This window comes from Mustela nivalis, assembly GCF_964662115.1.
Source record: "Mustela nivalis genome assembly, chromosome: X".
NCBI lineage: Eukaryota > Metazoa > Chordata > Mammalia > Carnivora > Mustelidae > Mustela > Mustela nivalis.
In genome coordinates this window covers 70,666,933-70,685,336 of record NC_139040.1, presented here as the reverse complement: position 1 = coordinate 70,685,336, position 18,404 = coordinate 70,666,933, and positions in this window count along the sequence as shown.

The window sequence follows — 18,404 nt, the reverse complement described above, 5'->3', positions numbered from 1 at the left end:
AGAGAAAATCCTGAAAGCAGCCCGGGAAAAGAAGTCTGTAACATACAATGGTAAAAATATCAGATTGGCAGCTGACTTATCCACAGAGACCTGGTAGGCCAGAAAGAGCTGACATATATTTTCAGAGCACTAAACGAGAAAAACATACAGCGAAGAATGCTATATCCAGCTAGGCTATCATTGAAAATAGAAGGAGAGATTAAAAGCTTCCAGGACAAACAAAAACTGAAAGAATTTGCAAACTCCAAACCAGCTCTATATTGAAAGGGGTCCTCTAAGCAAAGAGAGAGCCTACAAATGGTAGATCAGAAAGGAACAGAGACCATATACAGTAACAGTCACTTTACAGGCAATACAATGGCACTAAATTCATATCTCTCAATAGTTACCCTGAATGTTAATGGGCTAAATGCCCCTGTCAAAAGACACAGGATATCAGAATGGATAAAAAAACAAAGCCCATCTATATGTTGCCTCTAAGAAACTCATTTTAAGCCCGAAGACACCTCCAGATTTAAAGTGAGGGGGTGGAAAAGAATTTACCATGCTAATGGACATCAGAAGAAAGCAGGAGTGGCAATCCTTATATCAGATCCATTAGATTTTAAGCCAAAGACTATAAGAGATGAGGAAGGACACTATATCATACTCAAAGGGACTGTCCAACAAGAAGATCTAACAATTTTAAATATTTATGCCGCCAACTTGGGAGCAGCCAACTATATAAACCAATTAATAACAAAATCAAAGAAACACATCAACAATAATACAATAATAGTAGGGGACTTTAACACTCCCCTCACTGAAATGGACAGATCATCCAAGCAAAAGATCAGCAAGGAAATAAAGGCCTTAAACGACACACTGGACCAGATGGAAATCACAGATATATTCAGAACATTTCATCCCAAAGCAACAGAATACACATTCTTCTCTAGTGCACATGGAACATTCTCCAGAATAGATCACATCCTTGGTCCTAAATCAGGACTCAGCCGGTATCAAAAGATTGGGATCATTCCCTGCATGTTTTCAGACCATAATGGTCTGAAGCTAGAACTCAACCACAAGAGGAAGTTTGGTAAGAACCCAAATACATGGAGACTAAACAGCATCCTTCTAAAGAATGAATGGGTCAACCGGGAAATTAAAGAAGAATTGAAAAAAATCATGGAAACAAATGATAATGTAAATACAACGGTTCAAAATCTGTGGGACACAACAAAGGCAGTCCTGAGAGGAAAATATATAGCGGTACAAGCCTTTCTCAAGAAACAAGAAAGGTCTCAGGTACACAACCTAACCCTACACCTAAAGGAGCTGGAGAAAGAAGGAAGAAACCCTAAGCCCAGAGGAGAAGAGAAATCATAAAGATCAGAGCAGAAATCAATGAAATAGAAACCAAAAAAATAATAGATCAAATCAATGATACTAGGAGTTGGTTCTTTGTATGAATTAATAAAATTGATAAAACCCTGGCCAGACTTATCAAAAAGAAAAGAGAAAGGACCCAAATAAATAAAATCATGAATGAAAGACGAGAGATCACAAGTAACACCAATGAAATACAAACTATTATAAGAACATACTATGAGCAACTCTACGCCAATAAATTTGACAATCTGGAAGAAATGGATGCATTCCTAGAAACATATAAACTACCACAACTGAACCAGGAAGAAATAGAAAGCCTGAACAGACCCATAACCAGTAAGGAGATTGAAACAGTCATTAAAAATCTCCAAACAAACAAAAGCCCAGGGCCAGACGGCTTCCCAGGGGAATTCTACCAAACATTTAAAGAAGAACTAATTCCTATTCTCCTGAAACTGTTCCAAAAAATAGAAATGGAAGGAAAACTTCCAAACTCATTTTATGAGGCCAGCATCACCTTGATCCCAAAACCAGACAAGGATCCCATCAAAAAAGAGAGCTATAGACCAATATCCTTGATGAACACAGATGCGAAAATTCTCACCAAAATACTAGCCAATAGGATTCAACAGTACATTAAAAGGATTATTCACCACGACCAAGTGGGATTTATTCCAGGGCTGCAAGGTTGGTTCAACATCTGCAAATCAGTCAATGTGACACAACACATCAATAAAAGAAAGAACAAGAACCATATGATACTCTCAATAGATGCTGAAAAAGCATTTGACAAAGTACAGCATCCCTTCCTGATCAAAACACTTCAAAGTGTGGGGATAGAGGACACATACCTCAATATCATCAAAGCCATCTATGAAAAACCCACCGCAAATATCATTCTCAATGGAGAAAAACTGAAAGCTTTTCCGCTAAGGTCAGGAACACGGCAGGGATGTCCATTATCACCACTGCTATTCAACATAGTACTAGAAGTCCTAGCCTCAGCAATCAGACAACAAAAGGAAATTAAAGGCATCCAAATCGGCAAAGAAGAAGTCAAATTATCACTCTTCGCAGATGATATGATACTATATGTGGAAAACCCAAAAGGCTTCACTCCAAAACTGCTAGAACTTGTGTAGGAGTTCCGTAAAGTGTCAGGATATAAAATCAATGCACAGAAATCAGTTGCATTTCTCTACACCAACAACAAGACAGAAGAAAGAGAAATTAAGGAGTCCATCCCATTTACAATTGCACCCCAAACCATAAGATACCTAGGAATAAACCTAACCAAAGGGGCACAGAATCTATACTCAGAAAACTATAAAGTACTAATGAAAGAAATTGAGGAAGACACAAAGAAATGGAAAAACGTTCCATGCTAATGAATTGGAAGAACAAATACTGTGACAATGTTTATGCTACCTAAAGCAATCTACACATTTAATGCAATTCCTATCAAAGTACCATCCATCTTTTTCAAAGAAATGGAACAAATAATTCTAAAGTTTATATGGAACCAGAAAAGACCTCGAATAGCCAAAGGGATATTGAAAAAGAAAGCCAAAGTTGGTGGCATCACAATTCCGGACTTCAAGCTCTATTACAAAGCTGTCATCATCAAGACAGCATAGTACTGGCACAAAAACAGACACATAGATCAATGGAACAGAAATAGACCCTCAACTCTATGGTCAATTAATCTTTGACAAAGCAGGAAAGAATGTCCAATAGAAATAAGACAGCCTCTTCAATAAATGGTGCTGAGGAAATTGGACAGCCACATGTAGAAAAATGAAATTGGACCATTTCCTTACACCACACACGAAAATAGACTCAAAATGGATGAAGGACCTCAATGTGAGAAATGAATCCTTCAAAATCCTTGAGCAGAACACAGGCAGCAACCTCTTCAACCTCAGCTGCAACAACATCTTCCTAGGAACATCACCAAAGGCAAGGGAAGCAAGGGCAAAAATGAACTATTGGGATTTCATCCAGATTAAAAGCTTTTGCACAGCAAAGGAAACAGTTAACAAAATCAAAAGACAACTGACAGAATGGGAGAAGATATTTGCAAACGACATATCAGATAAAGGACTAGTGTCCAAAATCTATAAAGAACTTAGCAAACTCAACACCCAAAGAACAAATAATCCAATCAAGAAATGGGCAGAGGACATGAACAGACATTTCTGCAAAGAAGACATCCAGATGGCCAACAGACACATGAAAAAGTGCTCCATATCACTGGGCATCAGGGAAATACAAATCAAAACCACAGTGAGGTATCACCTCACACCAGTCAGAATGGCTAAAATCAACAAGTCAGGAAATGATAGATGCTGGCGAGGATGTGGAGAAAGGGGACCCCTCCTACACTGTTGGTGGGAATGCAAGCTGGTGCAGCCACTCTGGAAAACAGCATGGAGGTTTCTTAAAATGTTGAAAATAGAACTGCCCTAATACCCAGCAATTGCACTACTGGGTATTTACCCTAAAGATACAAGTGTAGTGATCCAAAGGGGCACGTGCACCCAAACGTTTATAGCAGCAATGTCCACAATAGCCAAACTATGGAAAGAACCTAGATGTCCATCCACAGATGAATGGATCAAGAAGATGTGGTATATATACACAATGGAATACTATGCAGCCATCAAAGAAATGAAATCTTGCCATTTGCGACAACATGGATGGAACTAGAGCGTATCATGCTTAGCGAAATAAGTCAAGCAGAGAAAGACAACTATTATATGATCTCCCTGATATGAGGAAGTGGTGATGCAACATGGGGGCTTAAGTGGGTAGGAGAAGAATCAATGAAACAAGATGGGATTGGGAGGGAGACAAACCATAAGTAACTCTTAATCTCACAAACTGAGGGTTGCTTGGGGGAGGGGGTTTGGGAGAAGGGGGTGGGATTATGGACATTGGGGTCGGTGTGTGCTTTGGTGAGTGCTGTGAAGTGTGTAAACCTGGTGATTCACAGACCTGTACCCCTGGGGATAAAAATATATGTTTATAAAAAATAAAAAATTTTAAAAAAATGAATCCTAAGAGAGAATATAGGCAGTATCCTCTTCGACATCAGCCACAGCAACTTCTTTCAAGACATGTCTCCAAAGGCAAAGGAAACAAAAGTGAAAATGAACTTTGGGACTTCATCAAGATCAAAAGCTTCTGCACAGCAAAGGAAACTGTCAACAAAACAAAGAGGCAACCCAGGGTATTGGGAGAAGATATTTGCATATGACAGTACAGACAAAGGGTTGATATCCAGGATTTATAAAGAACTCCTCAAACTCAACACACACAAAACTGGGCAGAATATATGAACAGACACTTCTCCAATGAAAACATATAAATCGTTATCAGACACATGAAAAAATGTTCATCTTCACTAGCCATCAGGGAGATTCAAATTAAAGCCACATTGAGATATCACCTTATACCAGTTAGAATGGCCAAAATTAACAAGACAGGAAACAACATGTGTTGGAGAGGATGTGGAGAAAGGGGAACCGTCTTCCACTGTTGGTGGGAGTGCAAGTTGGTGCAGCCTCTTTGGAGAACAGTGTGGAGATTCCTCAAGAAATTAAAAATACAGCTTCCCTATGACCTAGCAATTGCACTCCTGGGTATTTACCCCAAGGAAAAAGATGTCGTGAAAAGAAGGGCCATCTGTACCCCAATGTTTATAGCAGCAATGGCCACGATCGCCAAACTATGGAAAGAACCAAGATGCCCTTCAACGGACGAATGGGTAAGGAAGATGTGGTCCATATACACTATGGAGTATTATGCCTCCATCAGAAAGGATGAATACCCAACTTTTGTAGCAACATGGATGGGACTAGAAGAGATTATGCTGAGTGAAATAAGTCAAGCAGAGAGAGTCAATTATCAGATAGTTTCACTTATTTGTGGAGCATAACAAATAGCATAGAGGACAAGGGTAATGGAGAGGAGAAGGGAGTTGGGGGAAATTGGAAGGGGAGGTGAACCATGAGAGACTATGGTCTCTGTAAAACAATCTGAGAGTTTTGAAGGGGCGGGGGTGAAAGGTTGGGGGAACCAGGTGGTGTGTATTCGAGAGGACACAGATTGCATGGAGCACTGGGTGTGATGCAAAAACAATGGATACTGTTACACTGAAAAGAAATAAAAAATTTAAAGAAAAATAAAAGAAAAGAAAAAGAAGAATACCACCAATGCTTTGTCAGTGGATATGTGCATATGTAACAGTGGAAAAGGAAGAAGCTCCTGAGAAATAGTGATAGGCTCCAAGTAAAAGAGTTTATTAGGGGAGTAACTACCTAAAGGAGATGAAAAGAACTGTGATTCTGAATAGAGTTGGTAGATTTAACCTTGGAGAAACTAGAGAAACCTCTTGTCAGGTGAAAGGGAAGAATGAGTGATTAGATGCATCGGTGATTAAATGTTCACACACTTAACAGACTGAGCATTACATTATGCTAGATACTGAGGATTCAAAAATGCCAAGGTATTTCAGATATCAAGGTAGTGATATCATCAAGTTGGCGGCATAGGTTGCTCCTAACTTTGCTCCCCGCTCACAAGAACAATAACTAACAACTATTCAAGAACAAGACACCACTCAGAGAATTGTGGAGCGTAGGGGTGTGGCTGAAGCATCCCGCCGAACCACAGAGACCAACACAGGTAGAAGGGCAAAGGAAATTCCTGCATTTTGATGACATTGCTCCTCCCTCAGGCCAGCACAACACCATGTGGCAAGGTCTCCCCTAAACTTCCAGTTCCTCCATTGGATAAGATAGCCCCGGGGGACAAGCAGCCCCTCCATCATTGTGGGTGGTTCTGCAGGAGCCCCTGCTCTGACCTCACACTCTAGGGACTGTAGGGAGATTTATGGGGCTCAACCACTCTCAGTCTGGGGCAACAACCAGCACATGGATCTTGGCTGACCAGATTCTTATCTACGATACCTGTATAATCCCACCTAGCAGTTTCGCTCACCTACAGAACCAAGTTGGAGGCACACCTTGACTAGTGAACTTGATGGTGTGCAGGTGTGCCTGATTCAGATCCTCAAATGAGATATGCTGGCCCTAGAACCCATGTTGCCTATGCAGAGGCGAGGAGCTGAATCATAGCTCCATCCACTATGGAGGGTCTTCCAGCCCCATCTGACCAGAAGGTCTGAGAAAAATTCCTGGAAAGTGTACTGGCCCGGTGGTGCTTGAACTGAGAGACCCCCTGACCCAAGCCAGTACTGCCAGGGAGATTAATTCATAGCCAAAGCTGAGGGTAGCCTCTTCTAATCAAGAGACTGAGAAGTTGAGAGTAGCCTAGAGTGCTCCTACCCCCAGGCAGGTAAGGGAGCTGAGACAACCCCACTTGCTGTGAAGTGTATTCTGGACTCATCAGACCAGAAAAGCTGGAGACAACTCCTGGAAGCTGTGTGGCTCAGCAGCACTTGAGTCTAGAGGTAGGCCCAGCCAATCATTTTCAGAGGAAAGACAGTGGCATTGTTCAGTCAGGGGATTGGGGTATAGGTTAGCTTGACTTAAGACAACAGAGAGCTTTTGCCTTCAGAGGTGCTTCTGAAGGGCAGCCACTCTTAATTCATAGCCCTACTTACCACTGAATACAGCCCTCAGCCCATCTGACCAGGGAACCTAACCAGAGCACACAGGAAGTGGCATATAGCCCATTCCACAACTCTATAATTAGTAGCACTTGAAAAGAGAGCAAAACTCATGGCTTACATAGTCTGTCAAGCAAGACTAGTATCCTTGCACTGGAGTAGGAGGGCATAAGACTGTCCCACAAACACAAATAGATAACTATCAAATCATCCTAAATACCCCACAAATTTACCTGAAGACTGACAGAATAAACTCCACAACCAAAGGGAGAAAAGAGGCCACATCAAAGAACTTAAGACCTGTGGACATGGTTTAGGGGAGAAATGGATGATGGGTGCTGCAGAGGGGGTGAGCTATGGTCACAGAAAAGGATAGAGGAGCACACAGGGGAACACAAAAGGAGAACGTTTCCCCCAAAGCCTTTGGCTGGGAAAATAGAGGGGCTGAATTTCATGAGTTCTTGCAACCAGCAGGGCTTTAAGCCAAGAGTTTTAAAGGTCAGCAGACTTGGCGGGGATAGTGCCTGGTGGGTACTGCCCTGCTCCTGGAGAGAAGGCAAACAACCCAGGGGCAGACAGCATGGAAACAGTGATCTAAGGAATGCCTGGGGCACACAGTGGTGAGATTATTTGCTCTGATTGGAGCCTGTTCCCTAGAGGCAGCTTTCACCCAGACACCACTTGTAAAACAAAGGAGTTGGCTGGCACCATTTTCCTCCTCCACCCCTCAGCATAAACACAGAGCCACCTGCTGGAAGCAGCACATTGCACACACTGGATGCCTAACTTGAATACACTAGGCCCCAAGCCCCTGCTGTTTGGTGGAACTGCCCTTCTTAGGCTTGCTAATCTCAGTCCCAGTGCCGTGGGCCCTTCACCCAGAAGACCAGCACAAACCTCTGCCCACACCACATCTGCAGGGCCTCAGTTCTACTAGAAGAAGTATGGGGTCCCCTTTCATAAGCAGACCAGAGCACACATGATTAAAACTTGCCACATTCAGACCAAGGACCAAACACTGTGCACTGCAGGCAAGGACAGCCTCTACTAGCAACTGGCATGAAGGATAGATCAGCCACAACACACCAAGCAGAGTGCATGCAACAGACACGATGAGCAGGAAACATAACTGGCTTTCCTAACGCAGAGAAAAAGGCAGAGACTTAGACAAAAGGCCAAGATGGAGGAATTTATCCCAAATGAAAGAACAAGATAAGGCCTTGGCCAGAGATCTGTGCAAAATAGATACAAGTAACATGCCTGATGGATGATTTAAATCAACACTCATAAGGATACTCACTGAGCTTTAGAAAAGAATAAAGGAAAGCAGGGAGACCCTTAGTAGAGATAAAAGGGTGAAAAAAGAATCAGAGATGAAGACTGCAATAAACAAGATTGGAAACACCCCTGATGCAATGCACAATAAGCTGGAAAAAGCAAGGGAATGAATTAGTGATGTAGAAGACAAAATATATGGGGCACCTGGGTGGCACAGTCAGTTGCATGTCCAATTCTTCGTTTTGGCACAGGTCATGATCTTGGGGTCATGAGATTAGGGCCCACATTGGGCTCTAGATCAGCATAGAACCTGCTTAAGTTTCTCTCTCCCTTTCCATCTGCCCCTCCCCTGCACTCTCTCTGCCTCAAATAAATAAATAAAAAATAAATAATCTATCTTAATAAGCTGGGGGTGCACTTTGAAAAACAGCATGGAGATTCCTTAAGAAATTAAAAATAGAGCTACCCTATGACCCTGCAATTGCACTACTGGGTATTTATCCCAAAGATACAGATGCAGTAAAAAGAAGAGCCATATGTACCCCATTGTTCATAGCAGCAATAGCCACAATCGCCAAACTGTGGAAAGAGCCAAGATGCCCTTCAACAGACAAATGGATAAAGGAGATGTGGTTCATATATACAATGGAATATTACACCTCCATCAGAAAGGATGAATACTTAACTTTAGTATCAACATGGACGGGACTGGAGGAGATTATGCTGAGTAAAATATGTCAAACAGAAAGAGTCAATTATCATATGGTTTCACTTACTTGTGGAGCATAAGGAATACCATGGAGGACATTAAGAGAAGGAAAGGAAAAGTGAATTGGGGCAAAAGTGAATTGGGATGGGGAGACGAAGCATGAGAGACTGTGGACTTTGAGAAACAAACTGAGGGTTTTGGAGGGGAGGGAGGTGGGGAGATGTGTGAACCTGGTAGTGGGTATTAAGGAGGGAATGTTTTGCATGGAGCACTGGATGTGGTGCATAAACAATGAATCTTGGAACACTGAAAAAACTAAAATTAAATTAAAAAAAAAAAAAGCTGGGGGATGCCTTGGTGGCTCAGTCAGTTAAACCTCTGACTTATTTTGGCTCAGGTCATGATCTCAAGGTTGTGATACCAAGCCCCACCTTGGCTCCACACTGGGGTCAGAGCCTGCTTAGGATTCTCTCTCAATTCCTGTCCTTCAGCACCTATCCCACACCACTTGTGCAGGAGGAGGAGGAGGAGGAGGAGCTCAGTGACTTCATGAAATGTAACAGAAGTCCCAGAAGAAGAGAGAAAAAAGGGAACAGAAAATTTGAGGAAATAATAGCTGAAAATTTCCCAATCTGGGGAAGGAAACAGACATTCAGATTCAAGAGGCACAGAGCACTCCCATCAAAATCAAACAAAGTAGGCCAACACCAAGATATATTATAATTAAATTTGCAAAATGTATTCATGAAGAAAAAAAATCTTAAAAGCGGTAAGACAAAAGAAGTTCTTAACTTACAGACCCGTAAGTCTATCTGCAGCTCTAAGCAGATACTTGGCAAACCAGAAGGGAATGGCACAGTATATTCAAAATGCTGAATGCAAAAATCTGAAGCCAAGAATACTCTATCCAGCAAGGCTATCATTCAGAATAGTAGGAGAGATAAAGAGTTCCTAGACAAAAACTAAAGGAATTTGTGACCACTAAACTAGCCACGGAAAAAATATTAAAGGGGATTCTTTGATTGGAAAGGAAAGAGGGACAAAGACAAGAAAGGAGCAGAGAAAATCTCCAGAAACAATGACAAAACAAGTAATAAAATGGTACTAAAAATATATCTATCAATAATTACTCTGAAGGTAGGGGCACCTGAGTGGGGCAGTTGGCTAAATGTCTGACTCTTGGTTTCAGTTCAGCTTGTGGTCTCGGGGTCATGAGATTGAGCCCTGCATCAGGCTCCCCACTCTGTCCAGAGTCTACTTAAGACTCCCTCTCCCTCTGCCCCAACCCTCCATGCTCTCTCTCTATCAAAATGGATGGATAAGTGTTTTAAAAAATTACTCTGGATATGAATGGACTGGAGGAAAAAAAACAGACTATCTATATTCTGCTTATAAGAGACTCGTTTTATTTTACTTTAAAAATATTTATTTATTTATTTAAATAGAGAGGGAGATAACATAAGCAGGAGGACGGGCAGAGGGAGAGGGAGAGAATCTCAAGCAGGCTGCCCACTGAGTGTGGAGCCCAACATGGGGCTTGATCCCATGACTCTGAGGCCATGACACAAACCAAAACCATGAGATGCTCAACCAACTTAGCCACCCAAGCACCCGAAGAAACTCATTTTAGATCCACATACACCTGCATGTTGAAAGTGAGGGGATGGGGAATCATTTATCAGACAAATGGATGTCAAAAGAAATCTGGGCTAGCAATACTTAGATCAGAAAAATGAGACTTTAACACAAAGACTGTAATAAGAGACAAAGAAGGGCACCATGCCATAATAAAGTGGACAATCCAACAAAATATAACAAATGTAAATATGTATGCACCCAAGACAGGACCACAAAAATGTATAAAATAATAACAAACATAAAAGAAGTCATTGACAAAAAAAAAAGAGTAATAGGACCTTAACTCCCCAGTTACATCAATGGATATATCATCTATGCAAAAAATCAACAAGGAAAAAATAGCTTTGAATGACACACTGGACCAGAAGGACTTAACAGATATCTTCAGAACATTCCATCCTAAAGCAGCAGAATACACATTCTTTTCAAGTGCACGTAGGACATTCTCCAGAATAGATCATATCTGGGTTACAAATCAGGCCTCAACAAATAGAAAAAGATTGAAATTATACGATGCATCCTTTCTTACCACAACACTATGAAACTGGAAGTCAACCACAAGAAAATAATTGGAACGACAACAAATACATGGATGTCAAACAACATGCTACTAAACAATGAGTGGCTTAAACAGGAAGTCAAATAAAAATAGGAAAATCATAGACTTTTAACTACAGATAACGAACTGGGGATTGCTGGAAGGAAAGTGGGCAGGGAGATAGGTTAAATGGGTGCCGGGTATTAAAAAGGGCACTTGTGACGAACACTTGGTGTTGTATGTAAGTAATAAATCACTAAATTCTACTCCTGAAACTAACATTATGTTATATGTTAACTGTAATTCAAATAAAGACTTGAAATTAAAAAAAAAATAAGAAAACACATAGAAACAAATGAAAATGAAAACACAGTGGTCCAAAACTTAAGGATGTGTCAAAAGCAGTCCTAAGAGGGAAGTATACAGCACTACAGGCCGACCTAAAGAAGCAAGAAAAAATCTCAAATAAACAACTTAAATTTACACCTACAGGAGCTGGAAAAAGAATAACAAACAAGGCCTAAAGCCGGCAAAAGGAAGACAATAATAAAGATTAAAGCAAAAAATTATGATACAGAAACTTAAAAACCAATAGAACCTATCAGTGAAATCAGGAGCTTTGAAACCAGGTTCTTTGAGAAGTTTAATAAAATTGATAAACCTTTAGTCATACTTATCAAAAAGAAAAGAGAAAGATCACAAATTAATAAACTCACAAATGAGAGAGAAGAAATCACAGATGACACCACAGAATTCTAAGAGAATATTATGAAAGACTATATGGTAACATACTGGACAACCTGGAAGAAATGGATAAATTCCTAGAAATATATAAACTACCAAAACTGAGACAAGAAGAAATAGAAAACTTGAAAAGACAATCAGCAAAGAAATGGAAGCAGTTATCAAAAACGCCCACCAAAAAAAAAGTCCAGGACCAGATTGGCTTCACAAGCCAATATGTTTGGTAGAAGAATTAATGCTTATTTTCAAAGTACTCCAAAAATTAGAAAAGGAAGGAATATCTCCAAATTTATTCTATGAGTCCAGCATTACCTTGATACCAAAACCAGATAAAGACTCCACTAAAAAAGTGAACTACAAGCCAATATCCCTGATGAATATAGATGCAAAAATTCTCAATAAATACTAGCAAACCAAATTCAACAATACATTAAAAAATTCATTCACTACGATCAAGTGGGATTTATTCCTGGGACTCAAGGGATGTTCAATACTTTTTTTAAAAAAGATTTTATTTATTTGAAAGACAGAGATCACAAGTAGGCAGAGAGGCAGGCAGAGAGAGAGGAAGGGAAGCAGGCTCCCTGCCAAGCAGAGAGCCCGATGCAGGGCTCGATCCCAGGACCCTGGGATCATGACCTGAGCTGAAGGCAGAGACTTTAACCCACTGAGCCACCCAGGCACCCCAAGAGTGGTTCAATACTGACAAAACAATCCTTGTGACACATCATATCAGTAAGAGAAAGGATAAAAACATTACGATCATTTCAATAGACACAAAAAGCATTTGACAAAGTACAACATCCATTCATGATAAAACCCCACAACAATGTAGGTTTAGAGGAAACATGCCTCAACATAATAAAGCTCATATGTGGAAAAACCCACAGCTAACATCATCTTTAATGTGGAAAAACTGAAGATTTCCATTAATTTCAGAAATAAGACAAGAATGTCCACTTTTATGACTTCTATTCAACAGAGTACAGGAAATCCTACCAACAACAATCAAGAAATGAAAGGCATCCTTTGTAATATAACTTGAAATCCAGAGTTTTGATGCCTCTCATTTTGTTTTTCTTTTTCAGAATTGCTTTGGCTATTTGGGGTCTTTTGTGGTTCCATACAAATTTTAGGATTGTTGGTTCTAGCTCTGTGAAAAATGCTAGTAGCATTTTGGTGGAGATTGCATTAAATGTGTAGATGGCTTTGGGTAGTATAGACATTTTAACAATGCTCTTTGAATCCATGAACATGGAATGCTTTTCCATTTATATGTATCCTCTTCAATTTCTTTATTAAGTGTTCTTTAGTGTTCAGAGTATAGGTCTTTTGCTACTTTAGTTAGATTTATTCCTAAGTATCTTACTGTTTTGGTGCAATTGCAAATGGGATTGATTCCTTGAATTCCTTTTCTGCTGCTTCATTATTAGTGTATAGAAGTGCATTGATTCTGTGACTGCTTTATTCATGTATGACTTCCAGCAATTTTTTGGAGTCTTCTGGGTTTTCTACATAGAGTATTATGTTATCTGTATATAGTGAAAGTTTGACTTCTTTATTGGTTTGAATGCCTTTTTTCTTGTCTGATTGCTGAGGCTAGAACTTCTAGTTCTTTGTTATATCAAACTGGTGAGTGGACATCCCTGTCTTGTTCCTGACCATAAAGGAAAAGCTCTCAGTTTTTCCCCTTTGGGAATGATATCAGCTGTGGATCTTTTGTATATGGCCTTATGATATTGAGGTATGTTCCCTCTCTTCCTACTTTGTTGAAGGTTTTTATCAGAAAAGGATGCTTTATTTTGTCAAAAGCTTTTTCTGCATCTATTGACAGGGTTATATGGTTCTTAGTCTTTCTTTTATTGATGTGGTGTATTGTGTTAATTGTTTTGTGAACACTGAACCACCCCTGAAGCCCAGGAATAAATCCCACTTGATCGTGGTGAATAGTTCTTTTAATGTACTGTTGAATTTTATTTACTTTTTTATTGACAATTTTTGTGTCCATGTTCATCAGGGATACTGGCCTATAATTCTTCTTTGTATTGGGGTATTTGTCTGCTTTTGAAATCAAGGTATGCTGGCTTTATAGAATGAGTTTGGAAGTATTCCTTCCATTTCTATATTTTGGAACAGTTTGAGAAGAAGAGGTATTAACTCTTCTTTAAATGTCTGGCAAAATTCCCCTGGGAAGCCATCTGGTTCAGGATTTTAGTTTGTTAGGAGATTTTTGATTACTGATTCAATTTCTTTGCTGTGAGGGGTCTGCTCAAATTTTCCATTTCTTCCTGTTTCAGTTTTGGTACTTTATAAGGTTCTAGGAATTTTCCATTTTTTCCAGGTTGCCCAATTTGTTGGCATATAATTTTTCATAGTATTCTCTTATAACTGTTTATATTTCTGTGGTGTTGGTTGTATCTCTCCTCTTGCATTTATGATTTTATCTTTTTGGATCCTTTCTCTTTTCTTTTTGATAAGTCTGGCTTGGTGTTTATCAATTTTTTTCTTTTGAAGAACCAACTCTTAGTTTGACTAATCCTTTCTACAGTTTTTTGTTTGTTTGTTTCTATATCATTTATTTCTGCTCTAATCTTTATTCCCTTCTTCTGCTGGCTGTAGGCTTTATTCGGTGTTCTTTTTTTTTTTTTTTTTCAGCTCCTTTAGGTGTAAGTTTAAGTTGTGTATTTGAGATTTTTCTTGCTTCTTGTGGACTGTACTGAAATATACTTCCCTATTAGGATTGCTTTTGCTACATCCCAAAGGTTTTGGTCTGTTGTGCTTTCATTTTCATTTGCTTCCATGTATTCATAAAATTTTTCTTTAATTTCCTGGTTAGTCCATTCATTCCTTATTAGGATGTTCTTTAAGTTACATGTATTTGAGGTCTTTCCAATTTTTTTCTTATGGTTGACTTCCCAGTTTCATAGTGTTGTGGTCTAAAAATGTACATTGTATGATCTCAGTCTTTTTGTACTTGTTGAGGGTTGATTTGTGACCCAATATGTGATCTATTCTGAAGAATGTTTCATGTGCACTTGAGAAGAATGTATATTCTGATGATTTAGGATGTAATGTTCTGAATATATCTGTTATGGACATCCAGTCCAGTTTGTCATTCAAAGCCATTGTTTCCCTATTGATTTTTTGCTTACATGATCTTTCTGTTGCTGTAAAAGTGATGTTAATTGTCCCCTACTATTATTGTATTATTATCAGTGTATTTCTTTATGTTTGTTATAAACTGATTTATATATTTGAGTGCTCCCATGCTGGGGGTATAAATATTTTCAATTGTTAGATATTCTTGATGAGTAGATCCCTTACTCATGATATAATGGCTGTCTTCATCTCTTGTTACAGTCTTTATTTTTAACGTCTAGTTTGTCTGATATAAGTACAGCTACTCCAACTTTCTTTTGACTTACATTAGCATGATAGGTTGTTCTCCATCCCCTCACTTTCAGTCTGCAGGTGTCTTTAGGTTTCAAATGAGTGTCTTGTAGGCAGAATGTAGATGGATCTTGTTTTCTTATCCATTCTGATACCCTATGTCTTTTGGTTGGTGCATTTGGTCCATTTACATTCATAGTAACTATTGAGAGATATGAATTTAGTGCTTTTGTGTTACCTGTAGAGTTGGTGTTTGTGGTAATGTTTTCTGGTCCTTTCTAGTCTTTATTGCTTTTAGCCCTTGTTTTCCCTCCACTCAAAGAGTCCCCCTTAACATTTCTTGCAGGGCTGGTTTAGTGGTCACAAACTCCTTTAGTTTCTGTTTGTCTGGGAAACTCTTTATTTATACTTCTATTTTGAATGAAAGCTATAGTTACTAGGACAGTGTGGTACTGGCACAAAAACAGACACACAGATTAATGGAACAGAATAGTGAACCCAGAAATGAACCCACAACTATATAGTCAACTAATCTTTTATAAATCAGGAAGGAATATCCAATGGGATAGAAATAATCTCTTCAACAAATGCTGTTGGCAAAACTGGACAGCAACATGCAAAAGAATGAAACTGGATCACCTTCTTACACCATATAGAAAAATAAATTCAAAATAGATGAAGACCTAAATGTGAGATAGGAAACCATCAAAATCCTAGAGGAGAACACAGCACAGGCAGCAAGCAAGCTCTTTGACTTCAGCCATAACAACTTCTTGCAAGATATATCACCACAGGCAAATGGAAAAAAAAATAAAAAATGAAATATTGGGACTTCATCAAGCTAAAAAGCTTCTGCACAGCAAAGGAAACAATCAACAAAACTAAAAGACAACCTACAGAATGGTAGAAGATATTTGCAAATGACATATCTGATAAAGGGTTAATATTAAAAATATAGGAAGAACTTATCAAACTCAACACACACACGAAAACAAATAATTCAGTTAAGAAATGGGCAGAAGATATGAATACACATTTTTCCAAAGAAGACATCCAGGTGGCTAACAGATGTGAAGAGTTGCTCAACATCACTGACCTTCAGGGAAATAGAAATGAAAACCACGATGATATACCACCTCCCACATGTCAGAATGGCAACATGTGTTGCAAAGATGCAGAGAAAAGGGAACCTTCCTACACTTTTAGTGGAAATGAAAAGTGGTGCTGCCACTCTGGAGAACAGTATGAAGTTTCCTCAAAAATTTAAAAATAGAACTAACCTACCATCCAGCAATTGTACTAGTAGGTATTTACCCAAAGGAATATAAAAGTAGATTACAAACGGTACATGAATGTTTATAGCAGCATTATTAACAATAGTCAAACTATGGAAAGAGCTCAAATGTCCACCAACTGATGAGTAGATAAATAAGATGTGGTGTACACACACACACACACACACACACACACAGGAATATTACTCAGCCATAAAAAAGAATGAAATCTTGCCATTTGAAATAACATGGATGGAGCTAGAGTATGTTATACTAAGTTAAATAAGACCATATGATCTCACTCATATGTGGAATTTAAGAAAGAAAAGAGATGAACATATGGGAAGGGGGAAAGAAAAAAAGGAGAGAGAGAAAAAAGACATAAGAGATTTTTAACAATAGAGAACAAACTCGGGGTTGATGGAAGGAGGTCTATGGGAGATCAGCTAGATGGGTGATAAGGATTAAGGAGGGCACTTGTTAAGATGAGCACTGGGTGCTGAGTGTTGTACGTAAGTGATGAATCACTGAATCCTACTCCAGAAACCAATATTGCATTGTATGTTAACTACCTCATATTTAAATTTGAAAAATAATAAAATAGTAATTTAAAATAAATTAAAATTAAAAAAGAGAAAAATAAAGGATATCTAAAGTGGTAAGAAAGAAGTAAATCTTTCACTCTTTTCACCTGATGCCATACTATACAGAGAAAACCTGAAAGACTCCACTAAAAAAAACTGTAATTGATAAACATATTCAGTAATATCACAGGATACAAAATAAACACACAGAAATCTGTTGCATTTCTATATACAAATAATGAAGCAGCAGAAAGAGAAATTAAGGGATCAATCCCATTTCTAATTGGACCCAAACAGTAAGATACTTAGGAATAAACCTAACCAAAGAGATGAAAGGCCTATACTCTGAAAACTATAAAATGCTGATGAAAGAAAATGAAGATGACACAAAGAAATGGAAAGACGTTCCATGCTTTTGGATTGGAAGAACACATATCATTAAAAATGTCTGCAGTACCCAAAGCAATCTATACATTTAATGCAATACCTAGCATTTTTCCATCAGCATTTTTCACAGAATTAGAACAAACAATCTTAAAATTAGTATGGAGCCACAAAAGAGCCCAAATAGCCAAATCTGTCTGGAAGAAAAACAATAGTGGAAGTATCACAACTCCAGACTTTAAGTTATATCACAGAACTGTAGTAATCAAAACAGTATGATACCGGCATAAAAATAGACACATAGATAAGGTAAGAGAATAGAAAACCCAGAAATAAATCCACAATTATATGGTTAGTCTACAACAAAGGAGGCAAGAATATACAATAGGAAAAAGACTGTCTCCTCAACAAATGGTGCTGGGAAAAGTGGAAATCTGCATGCAAAGAATGAAACTGGACCACTTTCTTTCACCATACACAAAAATGAACTCAAAATGGATTAAAGACCTAAATTGAGACCTGAGACCATAAAAATCCCAGAGGAGCACATAGTTAGTAATTTCTCTGACATTGACCCTAGCAACATTTTTCTAGATATGTCTCCTGAGGCAGCGTTAACAAAAACAAAAATAAATTATTGGGACTACATAAAATAAAAACTTTCTGTACAACAAAAGAAACAAGTAAAACAAAGCAAAGCTAAAATTCAACCTATGGAACAGGAGAAGAAATTTGCAACTGACATATCCGATAAAAGGTTAGTATCTGAAATGTATAAAGAACTTATGCAACACAACACTCCAAAAAACAAACAATCCAATTAAAAATGGGAAGAAGACATGAATTTCTTATTTCT